This window comes from Lactuca virosa, chromosome 8, assembly GCF_052849685.1.
Source record: "Lactuca virosa cultivar CGN04683 chromosome 8, Lactuca_virosa_CGN04683_v6, whole genome shotgun sequence".
In the NCBI taxonomy this organism is placed as follows: domain Eukaryota; kingdom Viridiplantae; phylum Streptophyta; class Magnoliopsida; order Asterales; family Asteraceae; genus Lactuca; species Lactuca virosa.
The window spans coordinates 264,106-290,815 of NC_136433.1; the positions used below are offsets into that span (position 1 = coordinate 264,106).

The window sequence follows — 26,710 nt, forward strand, 5'->3', positions numbered from 1 at the left end:
CACCTTTTGTTTAGAACAATGCGTTAGTGATCATTGGTATAATTTAGTATGTTCTTTTGTTATAGTATATAGTATGTTTTCTATGTTATCGTGTATTGTATCTTCCTCCCTGTTTCTCTTTATAGTATGTTCTCTATGTTATCGTGTATTGTATCTACCTCCATGTTTCTCTTTATAGTATGTTATCTATGTTCTAGTGTCTAGTATGTTCTCTATATTCTAGTGTAAACTGAACCCCTAAACTATACCTATTATAGCTGACTAGTATGTTTACTTGAACTGATACTGACTTGAAGAAAAGATTCATTTTATCTACTAAGTTATGATTGTACTTTAAAAATGGAGGTTTGTAAACTATAAAGTAACATAACTTTAAAAGAGTTTTTCAAATGTTTTGATCACTTATAAATACATAAGCAATCCTTTAAAAGATGTTTATAACAAAAAATTTACACAATTATCATTGTGTCTAACTTGTATCCCCCCCTTAAAAGCATTTAAAACAGTTAAAAGATTGATTATACGGGTATGAACTCACCTTATGTTGGTGATTCAATCGAATAAGCGCGTAAGGATGAGAAGTTCCACGAATGAAGTCCCGAGACACAAACGAATCCTAAATGACATATAATGGCATATATTGGCATGAATATAGTGTTTAGAAGCAACTACGTGCAAGGAAACACCCTTAGGGACTAGGAAACACTTGGCCTAAGTGTTAAAATCACATGTGATTCATCAAAGGGGTGTATACGACCACAAAATGGTGTGTACGGCCATGGGTGTACAGCCATGGAGTGTACGGCCGTACACTCATGGTAAAATATACACAATAGGGTGTTTCAACAATGGGGAAACTAGTGGGTCTCATGCTCAACAAGAATATGAACTAAGTTGGCATTTTGGAGGCCCTTTTTGGGGTGTTTTGAGGGGTATACGGCCATGCAAGGGTGTACGGCCGTACACTCCTATTGTTCTTGAGTTATGGTCGATTCTAGGGTGTTTAACAAGGTTTCCTAACGTATACTAAGCATAAGGAAAGGATACTTACGTTATGGAGGCTTGAAGAGGGTTCACAGCCACCAAGAACAAGTGTGTGCTCTTGGTGTTCTTGGTGAAAGATGAAGATCTTGAAGATCTACCCAAAAAGATGATTTCCATGGATGAAATCAAAGGGCGATACATGATTAAGAAGGATAACAACTCAAAGATGGAAGAAACACTTACGTTTTTGAAGATCTAGGATGAATAACTCGATGATGCTTGAGAGAGAATCGATTTTTTGGACTTGGGAATGTGAGAAATGACTAGAATTGAAGGGATACCCTTCATATGGGGGAGAGTGTATGGCCAAGATGGGTGTACGTGTAACGCCCGTAGATCCGGGCTAGTCAATTTAGAGATAATAGGGGTCAAAAATGAATTTTCGACAAAAGATTATTTAGAATAAATAATCTTCACCGAGTTGTAGAATACGTCTCAAGGGTTCCATACATGTAAAGAACGCCGAAATCCGAGTTATAACGAAGAAGTTATGGCCCGTCGAAGTTTTTCGGCAAAACCGGCACGACACCGGGAGACGTAAATAGTGAATTTACGCTAGAGGACTTTTTAGCCTTAGTGATCTAAAAAAAAGTTGCAGTATACGTTAAACCGAGAACATACAAAAAAAAAAAAAAACGCCCAAATCTGACTTCGTATGAGGAAGTTATGAATTTTCTGAGATTTGGCATAGCAGTGCACGACCCGAAACTCGAATTTTAGTTAGAGCGGTTTTTGGCCTACGCAACCTAAATGAGAGTTGAATATCTCATTAATAGGAACTAAACGGTAAAAAGACAGACGAAAACGAAGTCCGTATGAAGGAGATACGAATTTTTCGCGGTCATTTAACAATCTAATCTCCTCCTACTGTTAAATTTAAGATCGATCGAGAATTAGACGATGGAGTATAAATAAAAGTTGTAGATCTTGTTTTTACCTACGCGTGGAAAAAAAGAACGTCAAAAACGGAGCTCATATGCGAAAGTTACGGGGTTGAGAAGTCGGCAGGGTGCTGCTGCAAAAGGGGTGGCATGGCTGAATATGGGCCAAGGCTTTCTCCCCAAGAAAAGCCATCAGGTGATGACACATGGCACTGAATCGGCGAGTCAGTGAACTGACTCGACGAGTCCATCAGGAAATCAGCCTATAAATAGAGGTGTCGGGTTCCTTCATTTCCCACACCTCTCCAATTCAACTTTCTCTCTCTACACTCTCTCTCTAAGGGTTCCTAACCCCCTAAGCCTAGGTAAACCCCCTAGCACCCGAAGGAAGCCCCAAGGCTCCCAGAGTCCCGAGAAAAGAGCCTTTTGGCTCGGGAACGATGCTCCAACGAAGCCCGGTTTTGCGAAAAACCCGCTGTAAGTGAGTTATGCCTACCCTATCTTTAGTATAGCTTATGTTTTAATATAGTAACATTATTAGGACCTTGAAATAATTATTTGGGCTATTATTATGAGTTATATAGAGTGTTGTTTAAACGCTTATATAATAATAATAATAGCTAGACTATTAATTAGTCGCGGTTAACGTTAGACTAAACCCTAGTGGTATTGATACTAGGTTTTGTCAAGGGAAAATTGTTTTGAGATAACGAAGTGTTATCCGAGTACCGAGGCACCACTTAATCAAGTGAGTGCATAGTCCCTTTCATGAACATGATTTTAATACAAGTATTGATTGAAGTATTAATTATATGTTTACGTGCGAGTTAATTGATGTTGCTTGAAATACGTGTTAAAGAACGTACCTGATTATATATGATGATTTAGGATAAAGAGTAAACCTAAATTAATTATGAGGAATATTGGGTAGTATTTTCTTACAAGTACGCGTGAGTTATACTCAGAGAATAGAACTTTAGTATATGTCATTGATCCGGGAGCATGGATTAGACATAGTCATTGTCCCTAGTCCGAGAGTATCGATTGGACATAGTCAATCGTCCTTAGTCCGGGAGTATGGATTAAGACCTAGTTACTCGTCCTTAGTCTGGGAGTATGGATAAGACATAGTCATTCGTCGTTAATCCGGGAGAATGGATTTACACATAGACACTTGTCCCTAATCCGAGAGTATGGGATGGGCACAATTATTGATCCGAGAGCATGGATTAGATCCGAGAGTATGGATTAAGTAAGAGGTAAAATTTAAGGTCCGGGAGTATGGATAGTCTCGTTGTGAGGATTAACGGGGTGGGGTAAGAGTTGCTATATATATATATATATATATATATATATATATATATATATATATATATATATGGTAAAATTGTATATTTTGGTGAGTTCTAAATTGTATATATGATATGATATTGTGGGATTGAAATCCCTATGTACTCACCAGGTTTCCCAACCTGACCCACTCAAGCTTATTTGAATCACAGGTGCCGATACGAAGTTACATTACACTAAGAGATTAAAGAGGTGTAGATCACTAGTGATAATGAATGTAAGTTCTGTTTATTCTTATGTTTCTGTATTGACGATGACATCCCAATGTTTTAAAATGAATAAAAATATATTTCTTCGGAAATGCTTTGATAACGTATTTATCATGTTTTTCTGGGAACAAATTCCGCAACATTTGTATTAAAAGAGGTACTCTGATTTTTATAAAGCATAAACAAAATCGGTCTTTTCTGGCCGTGAAAATGGGGATGTCACAGTTGGTATCAGAGAATTAGTTTAAGCGAACTAGGAATATGGATTTATTTCTAGACTTAAACTTAGAATGCTAAGCAATGATTGTGAGGAGTGTGTCTTAGGTAATACACCTGAATAGACACAAGCACTAGCTTACTTAGGGAAAATGCCTAACATGCTTTTATGTGCTAAATTATTTATGATGCTTTATGATATACATTATATGATCGGATCTATGGTCTGTTGCCGACCGGATCTGGAAACTTTATGTGTTCCGGTTTCTAAACGTTTAAATACGATATTAGAACTGGCATATAACTTTTCGGAGTAATAGGGAGATTTATACGTCAAACGTCAATAAAATCTTTCCTATCTTAATTCTCGTCATTACACATCGAACTTTTAAATGGGTGTATAGATCGAAATGGCAAGAACCCGCAGTGGAGTCGGGAACACGAATGGGAACAGGAATCAACCACCAGTGGTTGAGCAAATACCCGTGGTGGTAGCCGCTCCTGAACCAATCACAATGGCCGGAGTGCAAGCGATGATCCAGACAATGTTGGATCGTCAAATGGAGGAAACAAGGCGATTACTTCAACAGAATCGGGATGAGCCCACGATGCCTGTTGAACAGCCCGAGCTGAGTGACGGGCAGTCTGAGGAGGGAAACTACAGCAGGACCGTTGGTCAAGATGATACACTGGTAATTAGGAGGAACAACCAGGACGACGGAGTCGAGAGGAATGGATGCAAGTACAAGGACTTTCTAACTTGCAAGCCATCGACTTTCACCGGGAAGGAAGATCCGATCGGAGTTATGGATTGCATCTCGGAGATGGAGTTGGCTTTCATGACGTGTGGTTGCAGAGGCAAACTACAGACCACATTCACAGTGTGCCAGTTCCGGGGAGGGGCTGTTCGTTGGTGGAACACCCTGGGGAAGACCTTAAGCCCCAATGAGCCCCTGCAGCTGACATGGGAAAAGTTTTTTGTGCATTTCAAGCGCAAGTATTGCTCAGCCCAAAACCTGCTCGAGCTGGAGAACCAATTCCTAACTTTGAAGAAAGGAAGCATGTCCATCGACGAATACACCAACAACTTCACGGACAAAATGGAGTTTGCTTTGCGCCTTGTCCCAGACGAGCTGATAAAAGTCGACAAGTACGCGAAGGGACTTCCCTGGGAGTATGCGGTGCCGGTACGTCAGACACCTACTCTAGAGGCATCTATCTGGACTGCCAAGTCTGTGGAAGATATGATCAAGGGAAGAACCGCCAGCAAGGTTGAAGTTGGCGATAAGAGAAAGTTTGAAGGATCCACAAGGTCAGACGAGAAGAGAAAATTCTCAAGGTCTGGAGAAGGAACACAATGGTGTGACAAGTGTAGAAGGAAGCACATTGGCAGATGCTCTAAAGAGATGACCTGCTTCAAATGCGGGAAGACTGGTCATTACGCCAGCGAATGCACAACCAAGAAAGAAGTCTGTTGTAAGTGTGGTGAAGAAGGACACTTCAAGCAAGACTGCCCAAGGAGAGAAGAAGCTGCAAAACCAAATGTACCGCCAAAACCAAAGGCAAGAGCATTCCAGATGATCCTTGACGATGATGCAAGGAATCAAGAGTGAGGACTTGATATCCGAAGATTGAGTAATATAGTAGCCATGTGGATAGTATCATATGATGTAGCCTAGTAGAGGCATAGTCTAGGGTGAACTTGAACACCCATGTAATCGTTTCAAGAAATAATATAAAACTTTCGTTTTGTTATGTGATGTGTTAAACTGTTATGTGATTTTCTTGTATGTGACTTGGGGAAACTGCGAGACAATACTTGGGACGAGTATGAGTAGGTGTGAATGGTAGTAGAGGCCTATACTACCGGAAGCACCGGACTCGCACTTGGATCAGAGAATGTCACAAGGTTACCAAGAAGCTAGTAATTGATACCGTTTTATTCAAGTATGTCGTTACCATCGTTTCGGTAATGACTAAGAAGATTGTTGTTATTCCGACCCTAGTGGTCATATCGAATTGAGTCCGACTACGAGGAGTATGTTACGTGGTTCGGAGAACCAAGTTTGATGTAACATCCGACTTAAGCCGGAAGATTGAAATAAAAGATAAATCAAAGCGATTGGTAGAGGTATCGCGATAGTTGCTTGTATCTAGAAATGCTACCATTTAAGATATGATTAGAACATGAAGGAAGGTATAGTCTGTTCTGGAATTTGACTCTAAAAGACCTGAGTCCAAGCAATGCATCATACGATGAGAGGTCATAAGTGATGGGTTTTGAGCATTCTAACACTTCCTAAGTGTACATGCAACCCTAATAACCTTGGATCTATGTTTGCCTAATAATCATGGAAAGTTGAATTCCAAGGTTATATTCCTATCTAGCATACATGGGGAACATTTTTAACTTGAATGAAAGATAGAATAACTTAGCTTGTTGTTGATTATGATCCTTGAAACCTTGTGAGCCTAGCACCCCAAGTGTGATGCCTCAAATGCTTCATACAACACCAAATGCAAAGGAGTAAACTTTGAGAGAATCTTACACTTGCAAAATCGGCTCTAGCCCTCTTGTTTCTTAGTGTCGCCTATTTTGGTGGAGAATGGGTTTCTTATATAGTGTTGACACATCTAGGGTTACACCATGTAAACCCTAATGTGTCATGACTCTTCATTTCCATGACCCATGGGTTTGTAACTCCCATGGAGCATCCATGGAGCATCCTATGGGTGGAACCCAACTTGATAATCCATGGAGCCTCTTAGCCCACTATATAAGATATGGAAGATTTACATAATATACCCATATATTTAATTAGTTATCTTTTGATCACTTAATTAATTCTAAATTAATTCTTGATCAAACTAATTAAATAATATTATTAATATATTAGAACTTATAATATATTAATAAACCATAAGTGTTATTTCTCTCATTTTAGTTTATCCAATTGCATGGTGCCATGCAACCCAAATGGACCATGCCGGGTCGGGTCAAGTACATACCAGAAATAGTTATGGACTTAGACACCTTATCCAACAGTCTCCCACTTGGATAAGTCTAATAACTATAACTGCAATACTTCAGGAACCGATCGGCAATCGTAGCTCTTTCAAGGTCTCTCGGAACTGAGAAGATGATGATACGCCATTTAAGATAAGTGATCATATAATCCTCTGTTCTAGATATCAGCCGGACAAATACATGGAACAGTGTCTTACTTTGTGTCCAGCAGTTTGTTTCCCGATTTCCGATTTGTTTGACAAAGAACTTAATTGAACACATCAACTTAGTTCTGACCTGGCCCGGTACATAGGTCAAAACAAAATCATCGAGGGGCCCAGATATCAGCTTCTAATCCAAGAAGGAACAGATAAACTTCGACTCATATGTTTGTTCTACCACTCATTGAATTATACACAAAAGCACGTTTTATAACATCGAGTTACCAATGCGTTAACGTACAATCAATGCATAACTAACTCATAAGTAACAAATCATATCTCTAGGTTTGAAGACTTATATGATATTACCGTCTCACGATCACTCGAGATAAATTCCATCAAGTGATTCCAGTGAGCGTGGGTTGAGTCCAATGCTCAGAACTTATGAGCACTCATGAGTGTTGTAGCCATGTCCAACAACTTAGACCTCTGCAACCAATCATGACAGTCTTGATTCATACCTACTTCCGACATATGACCGACTGTGGAGGTTCGAATAATATGATATACCAAACATAATTATTCTGGAAGTCAAAACATGCAAAAGAAATATAGTAAATGATCGACAAGAGATAGCAACACTTTACTCATAAATAAAACACCTTTTATTCATCATCTAATGTCAATTACACTTTACAAATTTCAAGGTTATCTAACTACTAAATCTAATATTATCCTTCAGCCCTATGCTCCGAGCATGCTGGAGATGCTTAACCCGAGTCAGTCCCTTCGTGAGGGGATCTGCTGGATTCTCATCCGATGATACCCTCTTTGCCACGAGGAGTCCTTCTTCTATTCGATGTCTGATGAAATGGTATTTTCTGTCGATGTGTCTGGATCTCCCGTGATCCTTTGGTTCCTTGGCTAAGGCAACTGCGCTTTCACTATCACAGAAAATTTCCATTGGCTCTTTAATAGCTGGTACAACTCCAAGGTCTCCAATGAAGTTCTTCAGCCATATCGCCTCCTTTGCTGCCTCGCTAGCTGCTATATACTCTGATTCGCAAGTTGAATCAGCCACTGTCTCTTGCTTGGAACTCTTCCAAGAAATTGCTCCTCCATTTAAGGTAAAGACCCAGCCTGACTGAGAGCGGAAATTATCCCTATCAGTCTGAAAGCTAGCATTACTATACCCTACAACTCTCAAGTCTTCACTCCCACCGAGGGTAAGGACCCAGTCCTTAGTCCTCCGTAGGTACTTGAGGATATTCTTTACCGCAGTCCAGTGTGCCTTGCCAGGGTTCCCCTGATACCTGCTAACCATGCTCAAAGAAAAGGCTACATCAGGTCGAGTACACGTCATAGCATACATGCTCGATCCTACAGCCGAAGCATAAGGTATTCGACTCATTTCTGCTATCTCAGCCTCAGTACTAGGGCTTTGTGTCTTACTCAATCTGGCGTTACTCTGGATGGGTAACTCTCCTTTCTTGGAGTCCTGCATGCCGAATCTCTTCAACACCTTATCCAAGTAAGTACTCTGACTAAGTCCAATTAGTCTTTTACTCCGGTCTCTCAAGATCCTTATCCCTAGAATATAGGCAGCTTCTCCTAGGTCCTTCATAGAGAAACACTTCCCAAGCCAGGACTTAACTTCCTGCAGAGTTGGGATGTCATTTCCTATGAGTAGTATGTCATCCACATACAATACCAAAAAGCTAACTATACTCCCATTAGCCTTGACATATACACAAGATTCATCTTCACTCCTAGAAAAGCCAAATTCCTTGACTTTCTCATCAAAGCAAAGATTCCATCTGCGAGGTGCTTGCTTTAACCCATAAATGGATTTCTCAAGCTTACACACTCTATTAGGGTACTCTGTGTTAACAAAACCCTCTGGCTGACTCATGTAAACATCCTCAGCCAACTTTCCATTAAGGAAAGCGGTTTTGACATCCATTTGCCATATTTCATAGTCATGAAATGCGGCTATGGCTAACAGAACCCTAATAGACTTAATCTTGGCCACTGGAGAAAAGGTCTCATCATAATCAACTCCCGGAGTTTGTGAGAAACCCTTTGCAACTAGTCGTGCCTTATAAGTGTGTACATTACCATCCATGTCGGTCTTCTTCTTGAAGATCCATTTGCACCCTACAGTCTTACGACCTGGTACATTCTCAACCAAGTCCCAAACTTGATTGTCATACATGGGCTGTATCTCACTGTCCATTGCCTCTTTTCCACTTGGCTGACTCAGGGCCTGCCATGGCTTCCGCGTAACTGTTAGGTTCATCCAGACCTATCAGCATCTCATCACTGATAAGTGTATCACCTTCCGCAGTAATATGGAATCCATAGTAATGCTCAGGTGCATTCCTAACCCTTGTGGAACGCCTCAGAGGTACAGACTTGTCAATTGGCTCAACAGAAGTTTCCTCCTCAAGTTGAGTGCTAGGGTTTGAAGTTCCTTCACCACTTGACTCTTGAATTTCTTCAAGGTCAACTTGCCTCCCACTGTCTCCTTGGCTTATGAACTCTCTCTCTCGAAAGAATTCCCTCCTAGCTACAAAGACCACATTCTCACTAGGTCTGTAGAAGAGGTAACCAAAGGATTTCTGTGGGTAGTCGATGAAAATACACCTCTCACTTCGATGTTCGAGCTTATCATGAGTCTCGCGTCTCACGAAAGCCTCGCAACCCCAAATCTTAATGTGGTCTAGTTTGGTTACTTTACCAGTCCACATCTCATGAGGAGTTTTGGCAACTTTCTTTGTGGGAACTAGATTAAGGATATGGGCGGCAGTCTCTAAGGCATACCCCCAAAATGAGATTGGTAGCGAAGCTCGACTCATCATGGAACGAACCATATCCAACAAGGTTCGATTACGCCTCTCAGCTACACCATTCAACTGCGGTGTCCTGGGAGGTGTCAATTGTGAGACAATCCCACATTCCCTAAGATAGTCGAGGAACTCTGAACTAAGATACTCACCACCTCGATCGGATCGAAGCATCTTAATGTTCCTGCCCAATTGATTCTCGACTTCCTGTTTAAACTCTTTAAACCTCTCAAAAGTCTCTGACTTATGCTTGATTAAGTAGACATATCCATATCTACTGTAATCATCAGTAAAAGTCAAATAATAACGATTAGCATCCCTTGTGGCATGTTTGAAGGGCCCACACACATCCGTGTGTATAAGATCCAACAAACCTTCACCCCTCTCACAAGAACCTGTGAAGGGTGACTTTGTTATTTTTCCAAGTAAGCATGATTCGCAACTATCATCTGACTTTAGGTCAAATGACTCCAATACTCCATCTTTTTGGAGTTGGCCTATGCGTTTCTTGCTTATATGTCCAAGACGACAATGCCATAATGATGTTTTATCCAAGTTATTATCATTAACAGAATCAATACACAATACATTATTTCCTAAGTTATCAACCACAGATACAGTTTCATACACACCATCACAAGGTAATGCTTTAAAATAAAGAACATTATTAAAGAAAGCATTAATCGAACCAACTTCATTATCAAATGAAAAGGTGAAACCTTGTTTATACAATGCATGAAAGGAAATAATATTTCTTGCCATTTCTGGCGAATAACAACATTTATTCAAATCTAAACTAAACCCACTACTTAGCGATAAAGTATAAACTCCAATCTTGGTGACAGGTAAAGCTTTCCTATTCCCCATGATTAAGTTTATTCTTCCATGCTCCACATTCTCACTTCTTCTTAGTCCCTGCAAATCAGAACAGATATGAATACCACAACCGGTATCAAGGACCCAAGAGTTAGAATTGGGTGAGTTATTAGATAAGATAGTGTAAATACCTGCATGGTTAGGTTTAACTTTCCCATCCTTCACATCTTGCTGGTACTTTGGGCAGTTCCGCTTCCAATCTGACTTTTCATGGCAATAGAAGCATTCAGCCTCTTTAGGGTCAGAAGAAGGAGTGACAAAACCTTTCTTGGTTCCACTTGAAGAAGAGCCATCAAGGGTCCTAGCCTTGGTACCCTTCGAAGAGCTCTTCCTCTTCTTCCCTCTACCTTTCCCGATTGCCAAAACCGGGGAGGAGTTTGGAGTAGGAGTGTTAACAACCGACTTACCCTTAAGACCTGTTTCTATGGTCTTGAGGAGTCCCTGAAGTTTGCTGAGTGTGACCTCTTCCTTATTCATGTGATATGTCATGCGGAATTGATCATAGCACGATGGTAAGGAGTGCAAAATGATATCTATTGCAAGCTCCTCAGGGAAGTTCACATTAAGCTTCAGCAACCGATCCACATACCTTTGCATTTTCTGCATGTGGCTCGTGACGGATTCCCCGTCCTTCATCATGGTTGTTCTGATAGAGCATATGATTTCATACCTCTCTTGTCGTGCACTTTGATGGTATCTTTCCATCAGATCTTGGTGCATATCAAAAGGGTAGAAGTCCTCATAGGACTTTTTGGAGTTCCGTTGTCATGGTGGCCAACATGATGCATGCCACTTTTGTAGCATCCCTTTCATGTGCCCGGAAGTCAGCGATCTCCTGGGGAGTTGCAGTGGTCTCATCAATCTCCTTAAGCTCCTTGTCAAGGACATATTCTTTGTCCTCGTAGTGGGTAATCATCCTGATGTTTTTGATCCATTCATTGAAGTTGGATCCATCAAAAGTGACTTTCCCACACAAGTTCATAAGGGTAAAGGAGCCATTAGGATTAGAGCCAGAAGCAGCATTGTTTGAAGACATCTGAAAGAAGAGAACAAGATTAGTTTAGATATTAAGAGAGTCCTTAATAAAACACCCAAATGTAATATTAAGGCTAGGGTCCAATCACAATATATTATAACTTAGAAGAGGTATGCCGTAATCCAAGCTATAACATATTTGAAAGGTAGGTGAATGACGATTCACCAATTTCCACCATGAAAAACGAAATATAAATATTAGGTTTTAATTGGTTCTTAGAAATTCCTAGATTCTTTTGAGATTCAATGAACTTTTCAAAGGCATGTTTCAATCTCGAGTGTGCCCTCCAAGTTTTGTGACTGGGATACCGAGGATCACAAAACGAGGTGTGAAGTAACCATGCATATCACTTGGTACCCTCAAGGTTTATCACTCAATCGATGTGCCGGTAAACCACACACGCTCCACCGATGCTATGGTAAACCTTAAGTCACCCTTTACCTACCTTGTTAAGTCCAAGTTAGTGTGCCGGTTAACCACACACGCTCCACCAACGACTTAAACAAAGTGTAAAGTGTAATTTCATGGATTAGCACCTTATTCACATTTTCCTAAAGTAACTAAGATTGAGAATTTAATAAAAGCATTTAGTTACTTTATAATATTCATCATACTTTTAATGAGAATTTATAAGTCCTTGTCTTACCCGTTCGGCTAACGACCCTCCACCGATCAAGGAAGCGGTGGGTGAGAGTGGACACCCATTAAGTTGCCATTTTATAGGCAACAACCTTATACCCCCCTTATAGACCGGCTTCGTGAATGAGGCGTACTAGCGGTAAGACGACTTGACGTTATACATATATATATTAGTAACTTATAATATTATAAAGTATAAGGGTTGAATTTTAACTTTTAAAATTCTAAGGATTGGAACTAAAGTTTTAATCAAGACTTTACATGTTCCAAAACTTGAGGGCAAGTTTTGTAAACTTCCAAAACTTTTCATTTCTTATAACTTATGAATTAATTGAGTAATAAAAATGAAGACTCTTCATTTTTATAACTCTTGTGTTCTTTTAATGACTTTAATAAAAGTGAGACTTTTGGTTTTCCATAACTTGAGGACAAGTTATGGACTCCATTAAAACACATTATGATCATGAATTAAACTACCATGAAGGTTACAAACAATTCCTATGATCATCTAATCTTCATAAGTTCAAGAACATGAATATGAACACTTTCAAGAATAAAAAATTACACTTAAAAAAACTTGTAATTTTAATAATTGCCATTGTAAATGGATTAGCATAAACATTACACCATCTAAAACAAGCTTTAAAACATCAAAACAGTTTAGGGTAATGTTTCTAGTCCATTTCCAGCAACAAATGTGCAAACTTTCATACGAGCAGAAAACAGAAAAACGATTTTTTTTTCAAGCTGTTTGCACTAAAAAAAAAACAACAAACAAACCTAGGCTCTGATACCACTGATGGGTTTTGAGCATTCTAACACTTCCTAAGTGTACATGCAACCCTAATAACCTTGGATCTATGTTTGTCTAATAATCATGGAAAGTTGAATTCCAAGGTTATATTCCTATCTAGCATACATGCGGAACATTTTTAACTTGAATGAAAGATAGAATAACTTACCTTGTTGTTGATTATGATCCTTGAAACCTTGTGAGCCTAGCACCCCAAGTGTGATGCCTCAAATGCTTCACACAACACCAAATGCAAAGGAGTAAACTTTGAGAGAATCTTACACTTGCAAAATCGGCTCTAGCCCTCTTGTTTCTTAGTGTCGCCTATTTTGGTGGAGAATGGGTTTCTTATTTAGTGTTGACACATCTAGGGTTATACCATGTAAACCCTAATGTGTCATGACTCTTCATTTCCATGACCCATGGGTTTGTAACTCCCATGGAGCATCCATGGAGCATCCTATGGGTGGAACCCAACTTGATAATCCATGGAGCCTCTTAGCCCACTATATAAGATATGGAAGATTTACATAACCTACCCATATATTTAATTAGTTATCTTTTGATCACTTAATTAATTCTAAATTAATTCTTGATCAAACTAATTAAATAATATTATTAATATATTAGAACTTATAATATATTAATAAACCATAAGTGTTATTTCTCTCATTTTAGTTTATCCAATTTCATGGTGCCATGCAACCCAAATGGACCATGCCGGGTCGGGTTAAGTACATACCAGAAATAGTTATGGACTTAGATACCTTATCCAACAATAAGAACATGACCCGTCGGTCTATTATGATAATCGAAAGAAGAAACTTATCTCAAGTTTGTTAAAGAAAGAGTCTCCAATAAATATCGAGATCGTGACATGAAGGTCATAATTTGGAGTCTAACGTGAGATAGGGAGCAAGTGCAAGATCGAGTACCGCCTGCAGTCAAGGAATCCAAGAGTTAGATACTCATTCGAAGAAACAAGGAAGTTACGATTATTACCTAGGATGAAGAGATAACGTATGGAGTCACTATACTGCCCTGTTTCGTTGATGATTCCGCGACGTATTCATCCTAAGGGGGAGATAATTGTAATGCCCGTAGTTCCGGGCTAGTCAATTTAGAGATAATAGGGGTCGAAAACGACTTTTCGACAAAAGATTATTTAGAATAAATAATCTTAACCGAGTTGTAGAATATGTCTCAAGGGTTCCGTACATATAAAGAACGCCGAAATCCGAGTTATAACGAAGAAGTTATGGCCCGTCGAAGTTTTTCGGCAAAACCGCACGGCACCGGCAGACGTAAATAGTGAATTTACGATAGAGGACTTTTTAGCCTTAGTGATCTAAACAAAAGTTGTAGCATACATTAAACCGAGAACATACAAAAAAAAGAACGCCCAAATCTGACTTCGTATGAGGAAGTTATGAATTTTCTGAGATTTGGCATAGCAGTGCACGACCCGAAACTCGAATTTTAGTTCGAGCGGTTTTTGGCCTATGCAACCTAAATGATAGTTGAAGATCTCATTAATAGGAACTCAACGGTAAAAAGACAGACGAAAACGGAGTCCGTATGAAGGAGATACGAATTTTTCGCGGTCATTTAACAGTCTAATCTCCTCCTACAGTTAAATTTAAGATCGGTCGAGAATTAGCCGATGGAGTCTAAATGAAAGTTCTAGATCTTGTTTTTACCTACGCGTGGAAAAAAAGAACGTCAAAAACGGAGCTCGTATGTGAAAGTTACGGGGTTTAGAAGTCGGCAGGGTGCTGCTGCAAAAGGGGTGACGTGGCTGAATATGGGCCAAGGCTTTCTCCCCAAGAAAAGCCATCAGGTGATGACACATGGAACTGACTCGGCGAGTCAGTGAACCGACTCGGCGAGTCCATCAGGAAATCAGCCTATAAATAGAGGTGTCGGGTTCCTTCATTTCCCACACCTCTCCCCTTCAACTTTCTCTCTCTACACTCTCTCTCTAAGGGTTCCTAACCCCCCTAAGGCTAGGTAAACCCCCTAGCACCCGAAGGAAGCCCCGAGGCTCCTGGAGTCCCGAGAAAAGAGCTTTTCGGCTCGGGAACGCTGCTCTAGCGAAGCCCGGTCTTGCGAAAGACCCGCTGTAAGTGAGCTATGCCTACCGTATCTTTAGTATAGCTTATGTTTTAATATAGTAACATTATTAGGACCTTGAAATAATTATTTGGGCTATTATTATGAGTTATATAGAGTGTTGTTTAAACGTTTATATAATAATAATAATAGCTAGACTATTAATTAGTCGCGGTTAACGTTAGACTAAACCCTAGTGGTATTGATACTAGGTTTTGTCAAGGGAAAATTATTTTGAGATAACGAAGTGTTGTCCGAGTACCGAGGCACCACCTAATCAAGTGAGTGCATAGTCCCTTTCATGAACATGATTTTAATACAAGTATTGATTGAAGTATTAATTATATGTTTACGTGCAAGTTAATTGATGTTGCCTGAAATATGTGTTAAAGAACGTACCTGATTATATATGATGATTTAGGATAAAGAGTAAACCTAAATTAATTATGAGGAATATTTGGTAGTATTTTCTTACGAGTACGAGTGAGTTATACTCAGAGAATAGAACTTTAGTATATGTCATTGATCCGGGAGCATGGATTAGACATAGTCACTGTCCCTTGTCCGAGAGTATCGATTGGACATAGTCAATCGTCCTTAGTCCGGGAGTATGGATTAAGACCTAGTCAGTTGTCCTCAGTCCGGGAGTATGGATAGGACATAAGTCATTCATCGTTAATCCGGGAGAATGGATTTACACATAGACACTTGTCCCTAATCCGAGAGTATGGAATGGGCACAATTATTGATCCGAGAGCATGGATTAGATCTGAGAGTATGGATTAAGTAAGAGGTAAAATTTAAGGTCCGAGAGTATGGATAGTCTCGTTGTGAGGATTAACGGGGTGGGGTAAGAGTTGCTATTATATATATGGTAAAATTGTATATTTTGGTGAGTTCTAAATTGTATATATGATGTGACATTGTGGGATTGAAATCCCTATGTAATCACCGGGTTTCCCAACGTGACCCACTCAAGCTTATTTGAATCACAGGTGCCGATACGAAGTTACATTACACTGAGAGATTAAAGAGGTGTAGATCACTAGTGATAATGAATGTAAGTTCTGTTTATGCTTATGTTTCTGTATTGACGATGACATCCCAATGTTTTAAAATGAATAAAAATACATTTCTTCGGAAATGCTTTGATAACGTATTTATCATGTTTTTCTGGGAACAAATTCTGCAACATTTTTATTAAAAAAGGTACTCAGATTTTTATAAAGCATAAACAAAATCGGTCTTTTCTAGACGTGAAAATGGGGATGTCACAGCACGGCCGTACACCCATGTGTACGGCCGTACACTCCCTTTGATGGAGTGTTCGGCTCGATTTGAACGCGAAGAACTTAGCTGACCCTTCCCTAAACCCAAAGCTTGATTGTACTGAGCTTAGAACCCTTAAACAGACTCTAAACAATGCTAACTGATAGCAGAAACGGGTCTGACACCCGGTTGAATTGAATGGCTGGACTTTACAAGGAAAAAATTTTTGGGTTGTCACAATGCATTTTCTCTTTCTCAATTCATTCTAAATAACCTTAATTGTAGGCCTATCCTTACATGAGTTCTTTGTTACTTTTTAATATTTTTTTTACTTTGTTCATGAAACACTTATACCATATTGTCTAATTACGGAAATAGGCTATAGAACACCAGTACATATTTACTTAACAATTTCCATTACTTTTAATTTATCTTTTGCATTAAATCCTAATTTTCTATATATGACTTAAATCTATTTTCAGGTGATTGCAAAAACCACCAAAAAATTGTTTAATCTAAGACTTCAACTACTATTCATGAGATACCAACACTTGAAGGGTTTTTGATCATTCTAACACTCCTACGGTGTACATGCAACCCTAAATGCTTTGGATCTATGTTTTCTCAATTATACATGCATACATTCAATATTCCAAAGCATCATCCTAACTAGCATACAATGAAGCATAAACAACATGAAATACAAGTTAGATGACATATCTTTTAGTGTAGTTGGAAGCCTTGAACCTTTAAGAGCTTAGCACCAATAGTATGAATGCCTCAAATGGAACCACAACACATCTAGGACAAAGGATAACTTGAAAGAGTATTCCTTTCAGACAAAATCGGCACATAGTTCTCTAAGAATAGATGCACCCGATTTTGGTCATGGAGTAACATATTTATATATAGGATTCCAAGGGTCATGGGTTAACCCTAATCCATACCCATGAGTTTATGATCCATGGTTCATGTGGCCCAACTCTTTATGTATCCATACATAGACTTAGTCCAACATGGATTATAAGCCCAACATATAAATATAACTAATTTACACAATTAGTCCCCATTGATTTAATTAGTCTCTTTTGATCACTAAATTAAATCGAAACTAATTCATGATCATTACTAATTAAATCATATGATTTCATATTAATATATTAGAACTTATAATATCTTAATAAACCATAAATAACCTCTTCTCAAAAGCCCATCCTAACAAATTGTCCTGATGATATGCAACCCAAATGGACCATGTTACTCTCGGATCAAGTACATACCAATTATAGTTATGGGCTTAGACGCCTAATCCAACAGTCTCCCACTTGGATAAGTCTAATAAATATTATTGCAAGTACGACTCCAAAATCCTGACTAGCAATCGTAGCTCTTAAAAGCTGTTGTCGAACTCTGACCTAATCAATGACACGTCCATTTGATAAGGGATCATATATTACTCCATTCTAGATATCATATGGATTGAGACATGGATTATAATAATTCTCTCTGTCCATTTGTTGTTTCCCGATTTCCTATTTATGATGACCAACTAATTGAACAAATCAAATCAGACCAGGCCCGACCGAGCACTTAGGGTTATCATTACTAAATCATCGAGGGGCCCACAGATATCGCTTTTATCCTCATGGGGTAAAAGGAACGGATAAACTTCGACCCAAATGCTTGCTTGTACTTACTCATCAAATTACACACAACAATATGTTTTATAAGATCCAAGTTACTGGTGCGTTTACATATGTCAATGTGAAACCGACTTGTAACTACAACTCACATGTCTTCGTTTCAAGAATATAAGATATGATCGTCTCATGATCACTCGTGATAAAATCCATGAAGTGATTCAAATGAGCGTGGGTTGAATCCAGTACTCGAATCTTATTCCAGGAGCACTCATGAACACTACAACTATGTCTAAAACACCTAGACAAACTACAGACCCATTCATGACAGTCTTGCCTCAGTACCTACTTACAAAGTATGATTGACTGTGGATGATTTGAATAACCTAGTTATTCGGGAAGTCAAAACACGCAAAGTGAAACACAAGAACAATAGTAATCCTATATGGCCCCAAAAATTTGAGTGCCATATTGATTACTCATTATTCATTGTATAATGTTTCGAATAATCAACTTAATACTTGAATTAAAACAATAGTTGTCCCATGCTCCAAGCATGCACACTATGTTTGTCTATGGCCCTTACTTCGTGAAATAGATCAATTGACAACACTTTAGTGATGCTCATTTCACAATCCCAAATCCTTACCATAAACGTAAGAATATCAAATTCTTGCCATTTACTGTAATCTGTTAGATTCTAAACTTATATGCAATGATCCATTTGTAATGACTATGCACAAAAGTCACAGAGACTTGGCAACAGACATTACAAAGTATTCCAATGGAGAGCAATTCCATGGAAACGAAGTCTCACATTCAAAGTACATTTCTTTGAACATCCTTCTTGCATTAAATTTCTAATCTTACACAGATTTAAAGAATGACTTCCACTTATGGAAACATTTCCATATTCCCATTTTGACTATCACTTCTAAACAAGAGTTGCCTCTTTTAAGAATATGTCAATATGGTCCTTTCCAAAATTTACACCATACTCCCAAGTGTCCATGAGCAACCAATCTTTGGTAAACCTCAGATTGTCCTCGACAATTGCTTAACCATTTTAGTCATATCCAGTTCTAGTCCTTTTCCCTCTTAATGCCCTAGGCATTTAGAAAATTTAGAAAGGATGAATATTACAGCACATATAATCGATCCTATATTTGAAGCATATGGGACACGATTCATGATGTCTCACATAAGGACATGATACTAGACCAGTCTTTTGCTATAATATTTCTATTTCTATTTGCCATGTTCTCATAATTCGAATTATGAAAAGGGATGCCGTAATCATAATTGAATTTTAGAATGCAAATAATATTTCCATAAATAGAATTTCCTTATGTTGAACCATTCCAACATAACATTCATATATATATATATATATATATATATATATATATATATATATATATATATATATATACTTGAGTAAATTTGATTAAAATCTCAATCTAAGCTTTTAGAATTGAAATGAAGTATGAATTCCTCTCCCTTAATTATAGCAAAACAACTTTTCAAACCCTGCAACTTTGCAAATTGAAACTTTTGTTTTCCATAATTAACATTGCTAACTAGCAATACTTTACATAATAATCATGCTCCCACTAACATGATAAATATATCCTTATTATCATAACACTTATGCTCCCACTAGCTTTGACATGTATCCAGAAATCAATTGGACTTCTAGAAATCAATACTTATTGACTTTCTTACCGAAGTTCAGATTTCTAATACAAGCTGCTTCGATAAGACTTTATCTAAGCTTCCCAAAATCATACACCTTTCCTTAAATAGCACACATGTGTGTCTAAACAATTTTAGAACTATGAAAAAGGGATGCTGTAATCATAGTCTCAAATGTTTAGACCTTTGCCATTGCTCACAATTCGAATTATGAAAAGGGATGCCGTAATCATAATCGAATTTGAGAAATGCAAATATCACAATTGCTAACTATTCACAATCTACTTAGTGAAAGCGTTTCCTCACAATCATTTTCATGAAGCGGAGAGAAACCTTATGACACTTAGATTTTTATGGTGCATGTGTTCCTATCCATGTGAATTTGTCAAAACCATAATCACAAGACAAGGTTAGTGACAAATCCAAACTCATATGGACTGAACTTGTTCAATCTTAATTTCTTGCCACCTGGCAGCACAAGGGCCTACCATTGCTTCCAGGTTGTTATGTTACCAATTGAGAACTCATAGAACTCCCAAGCATAGTCAACTTTTAACTGGAATGAGCACAGAAATAAGAATATGTCAACACGATAGGTTACAAACCTCAAGTCGTGTGCTAGTGATAAACAACAGGTTTTATTCTTGATTAGTTCTTGAGACCCTTTTCAAGATCATTAAGACTCCCACCGACTCCATGACATATGAGATTCTCTTGTAAAGAACCATTCCTTGAAAAAACAAATATTCAAGAGTTAGTGTGGATTCTTATCAAGAAAAACACTTCACATTATTGGTCTTAGTTGGTCTTTGTTTTATCCAAAACATCACAACTTACCAATTTCAAATGTACAAGAGTAGAAAGCATTTTACTCTATATTTGACAAGTGTTATAAACCTTTCTTAAGATTATCACTCGAGTTACAATCTTGGAGTATGACTCTAAGACTTGTTTTGGAATGAAGTATGACTCATCTTCTTGATTTAACCTTTTCAACAATTCACGATTCCTATTCTTACCCAAACAAATGCACCAAGATGTCCTTAGAGGATCAATTGTGATATGGCTTTCCACAATCTTTAAGATAATCATAAAACAAAATACTCAAGTACTCTCCCATCTCTTCAGATTGGAGAAACTTTTATCTTTCTGCCTAATTTGATTCTTCTTATTCGTTCTGCTACATACTCAAACTTTTCCAACGATTCAGAATTATACTTAATCTTGTAAGTATAACCATATTTACTAAACTTTAGTAAACCATAACGAATAGTCTTATTGTTCTTTGTGGTGGACCTGACCAATGCACAACCAAGTGTACTCGATCCCCTAGTCCTTCACTTGACTCACATATACATGTGAACAAGAAATTAGTCTTATTTTTCCAAAGATGAAGTTCTCATTCATCATACAATACAAGTTGCATGAATCCAAGTTTCTATCCAACTGAAACTTGGTTGATGAAAATCTTTCCTTATTTGGTAAATTATGACACTACCACAACCGAAAGAATCAAATCTATTTTCCAATATTGCTATCATTGGAAACATGTAAACAACATTTTTCACAAATGCCATTGTGAGGATACTTAAAATAAATAAAATCAAAAAATTTTCTTTTATTTAAAAAATTGCGGAAAAACTTATCCTTACAATGCAAATACATATGAAAACTATGTTGTTATCTATTCCTAAGCAATCTATCATAACTCTTAAGCAGCAGCTCAAAATTCTGATCATCGAACCACGCGATCGAAATCCATCTCTTCATGATCAGAATCAGCTCACTCTTCCTTTAAGCTTCCTTTGATTCTACTAAACATCAAAATGTAATTACATTACATCATGTATTAAGAATCTCCAAATAGGAACTTAATAGAGTTAGATAGTGGACTTTACCTGAAGCATAGTCAAATTTTTGACTTTTACCATCCTAGTGAACTTTCAGGTAAATAGGGCAGCTTCGCAACCAATGCCCCTTCTTTTGGCGATAGAAACATATGGACTCTTTAGTAATGGCATACGAGACTATCTCAGAATTAGCATTTCTCTTTACCATTTGGTCAACCAGGTTGACTATGACCGATCCCTTTCCATTGGGAAGAGAAGACTTTTCTGGACTTCCAATGTTTCCATTGTCAATGTCCATGTAAGTTTGGAAAGTAGATCTTCTAATCAAATTTGCTTTACCAGTGCTCCAAATCAATGTTGATTCAGCAGCAACAAGCAAATAGGTAAGATCATTAAGGGCCATGTCGCGGTCTGTCACATAGTAGTCCTTAATGAACTCACTATATGACTCAGAAAGTGATTGAAGACCCCAGTCAACAGTCAACTTCCTTGAGACTTCGACACCCAACTCTCCCAGCCTGTCAATATGTGACTTCATCTCCAAGACGTAAGTGCACACAGACTATCCATCTTTGTGTTTGCTTGCCAAAAGGGCTTGAGTGACCTTGAACTTTTTCAAGTCTTTGAACTTGTGGGTTAGGGAGAATAATTGGAGGAGGTAGAGGAAGTGAATTATGATTTCGAGTCCCATTAATGTACGACAAAGGGGTTAATCTTTCACCTTGATTGTCATGTGGGATATCATCTTCATTAGGAAAGCTTTTATCCAAAAAGGATAAGGAAGACCATAGTTGTCATAACTAGCCATCTCTGAAGGAGAAATTCAAGTTTAGTTGATTTAAGTCCTTAATATAACACCCAATTTGAAATATTAAGGCTAGGACCCAACAAAATATTTAACAAATTGGAAGAGGGATGCCGTAATCCAATTTGCAAAATATTTGAAGGTAGGTAAATGACGATTTACCAATTTCCACCACGGAAACCGAAAAAGAATTTTAGGTTTTAAGTGAATTGAAACTCCTAGATCTTTTGAGATTCATTGAACTTTTCAATGAATGTTTAATCTCAATTGTGCCCTTCAAGTTTGTGACTGGGATGTCGAGGATCACAAACAAGGTGTGAATAACCATGCAAATTAGCTTGGTACACCCAATGTTACAACCACCTAATCAATGTGCCGGTTAACCACACACGCTCCATTGATCTATGATTAACATCAAGCTACCCTTTGCCACGCATTGTCAGTCCCAGATTAGTGTGCCGGTTAACCACACACGCTCCACTAACGACTTAACAAGGTGCAAAGTGCAATTTCATGGGTTAGCACCACATTCACATTTTTCCTAAAGTAACTAAGATTGAGAATTTAATAAAAGTTTAGTTACATTATATTTATCATTATACTTTTAATGAAGGGATAATTAGTGTCCTGTCCTACCCGTTCGGCTAACGACCCTCCACCAGTGAAGGAAGCGGTGGGTGAGAGTGGACACCCATTAAACTACCATTTTATAGGCAGTAACCTTATACCCCCCCTTTTAGATCGGCTTCATGAATGAGGCCTACTAACGGTAAGACTGACTTTACTCTTATACATATATAAATATTAAACCTATAAGATTATAATAGTATAAGGGTTGAATTTTAAACTTTTAAAATTCTAGGGTTTGGAACTAAATGTGTCAAAAGAAGACTCTACATTTACAAATTCCAAAACTTGAGGGCAAGTTTTGAACTATTCAAAAAACTTTGGAATCCATAACATATGAGTTTAATATAGGACTTAATGAAAAGACTCTTTGAAATCCGTAACTTGAGGACAAGTTATGGAGTTCATAAAAACATTTATGGAAAAAACTCTTCAACACTATAACCTATGAGTTTAATGAAGTCTTTTAAAAGGGAAACTTTTCATTTTCCATAACTTGAGGACAAGTTATGGAGTACATTAAAGGCCATAAAGATTATCAAATAAACTAACAAGCATGTCAAATAATGTCCATGATCTAGATTAAACTCATATGAACAAGATAATTCATATCAAACAAATTTCATGTAATTAGCATAATCATACAAACTAATACAAAACATGAAACTTTGAAATTATCTTATAAATTGGATAAGCATGATCATTACCACATCAAAAACAGGTTTATAAGTTCAAAAACAGCTTAGGGTAATGATCCTAGTCCAATTCTAGCCAAAAACATCGAAAATCTGCATTCTGGAGCACCAACTCGTCGAGTGCAACAACAAACTCGGCGAGTTGGTCAGAATTGTGCTTGGACTCGGCGAGTCCCCCAGTGGACTCGGCGAGTCCACTTTCTGTGAGAACAAGATCTTACTTATGCGTAGGGACAAGGTTTGAGAACTCAAACCTTGAGTGAATGCTTAAGATCAATGTCTGCTTGCTAATGAATGTTCAAGTCAAGTCTGGAAAGACCAGTCAAGTCTTAGATAATGTTTTCAACAAATGATCAAGTCATTTAATAAGCACTGAGAATAACTGATCAAAGTAAAGATAATAAATGGAGAACAAGAAGAATTTTTAAAGTAAACTTTAAGGAGAATAACAAAAGTGAGTGAAAGATCCGTAGTTGACTTATATTGAATGCTCCTATAAATAGGAGTGAATGTTACAGCGAATTAACTCAAGTGTTTACATAGGACCGGACAAAAGAGATGATTCTGACATTCTGATTGTCCAAATACAACTATAGACTAAGTCCTATGAAACGTTACATCAATAACAAGACAAATGTAATAAATACACAAAAGACAAAACATAGTAGTTCCGGATCAACATCTATTCCGGACATGAGGGTCAGCTCCGGAATGTCTTCATTCTTCTTATCTTCTTACTTGGTCCGGACAGCTTCCGGACCACTCTTCACTTCGGAATGTACACGCTTCGGAATAAGGACTTAGGATTGCTAGAGGTTCACTTTCAGGTTCCAACACTTTCCAAAACAGCAGAAAATTGATTATTCAAGCTTAAATAACAAGCAGCATCAAGTATAATTGAAACAACCCTAGGCTCTGATACCACTGAAGGGTTTTTGAGCATTCTAACACTCTTATGGTGTACATGCAACCCTAAATGCTTTGGATCTATTTTTTCTCAATTATACATGCATACATTAAATATTCCAAAGAATCATCCTAACTAGCATACAATGAAGCATAAACAACATGAAATACAAGTTAGATGACATATCTTTTAGTGTAGTTGGAAGCCTTGAACCTTTAAGAGCTTAGCACCAATAGTATGAATGCCTCAAATGGAATCAAAACACATCTAGGACAAAGGATAACTTGAAAGAGTTTTCCTTTCAGACAAAATCGGCACATAGTTCTCTAAGAATAGATGCACCCGATTTTGGTCATGGAGTAACATATTTATATGTAGGATTCCAAGGGTCATGGGTTAACCCTAATCCATACCCATGGGTTTATGATCCATGGTTCATGTGGCCCAACTCTTTATGTATCCATACATAAACTTAGTCCAACATGGATCATAAGCCCAACACATAAATATAACTAATTTACACAATTAGTCCCTATTGATTTAATTAATCTCTTTTGATCACTAAATTAATTCCAAACTAATTCATGATCAATACTAATTAAATCATATGATTTCATATTAATATATTAGAACTTATAATATCTTAATAAACCATAAATAACCTCTTCTCAAAAGCCCATCCTAACAAATTGTCCTAATGATATGCAACCTAAATGGACCATGCTACTCTCGGGTCAAGTACATACCAATTATAGTTATGCGCTTAGACAACTAATCCAACAACACTTTCACTAAAAAAATCCACTTCCGCAGGTCAGTTTTGTTGACATGCTAAATATAAATTTATGTTTTTCTAATGCTAATATCACAAATCATTGTACCCACTCAAGTGCAGTCTATCATATCCGGATAAAAGGAACATCGTTGCTCGTGGTGCCATTCGCTTATCATCAGAAAGTCGATTCATTCATGAAGTTCCTCTGCAAGATGACTGCTATAAAGCGTTCATTGATGAAATGGTTAAAAAGACTCATTTATACCCCCATGAAATTAGAGAAATCAAAATAGTTGAGCAAGCATATAAAACTTTTCCTTCATAAAATACTCTACTAAGTTCTTTATTTACTCAATTTTTTTCAATGTTGTTGGTATAGGTACCAAATATGACATCACCTCAAGACAATGAACTTCAAAACTCAAAGAAGTGCAAATCAACTTTTATATTGAGCAATAGACTTCTCAAGAAGATAAGCAACAATACCAAGAAGATGAAAGCGTAGTTATATCTAGTTTTTGGTTTACAATGTTTTTGCTTTCTTTGCCATATTTTTAGACTTGTTACTAGTACATTTTTTTGATATTTTAATTAGGAAACTTATGTGCAAATTTGCATTTCAATTGTTAATAATATTGATTTCCTTTTATTGTTTCATATTGTCGATCTATGGTTAATTTAATTTCTATTGTTTTTGATGTGTCTGAAATATAACAAAAGTAACAATAAAAATTGAATTAATGTCACTGAATGTTAAACATTAATTTTATTTCAAAATTTTCAAGTGTGTGTAATATAAATTTGGCCATGTTTTAATGTTTTCCAATGTCTCTATAATTGTAAAATGGTGAACATGGTCATGTTTCACTTAATCGTGTGGATCTATACGATATGAAATAATCACAATAAAAGACTATTTTTGTGACTAATTATTAGGATATCGCCACTTAAGAAATTAATTACATGTGGCCATTTAGTGAACATGGTCATGTTTACCGTAATTGTATGTCTGCAATAGATACCAAATAGTCTTAATAAACTTCGAATTGTGTGACAATTTGTTAGAAAATCGCCAGTTGAAACAACATGTATGTCGCCAGTTGTTGATATACAGTCACTACAATTACTAAAAAATGTGTCTACTAAAGCTTTAACGCCACAATATTGGATAAAATGATTGATTTTACCAACAAAATTCCATACCCAATTGCCACACTTTTATAATACGACCACATGTTTTCATATCATACGGACACTACATTTTAAAGTGACCATAA

At 37.4% G+C, this 26,710-nt stretch overlaps 1 long non-coding RNA gene across 3 annotated transcripts in view; it reads left to right on the forward strand.

The window, feature by feature from the left end:
- Window positions 1–26,090, forward strand: part of LOC145134246 (uncharacterized) — a 47,278-nt gene extending 21,188 nt beyond the window's left edge. The window contains exons 5-6 of one of the 3 annotated variants that reach the window (XR_013719025.1): window positions 25,549–25,725; window positions 25,813–26,090. This is a non-coding gene — a long non-coding RNA (uncharacterized LOC145134246). Of the gene's footprint in view, window positions 1–16,921; window positions 16,937–25,548; window positions 25,726–25,812 lie in introns of those variants that run through there. The other 2 variants (XR_013719027.1, XR_013719029.1) reach the window with 2 other exon arrangements.
- Window positions 26,091–26,710: the final 620 nt, after the last annotated feature.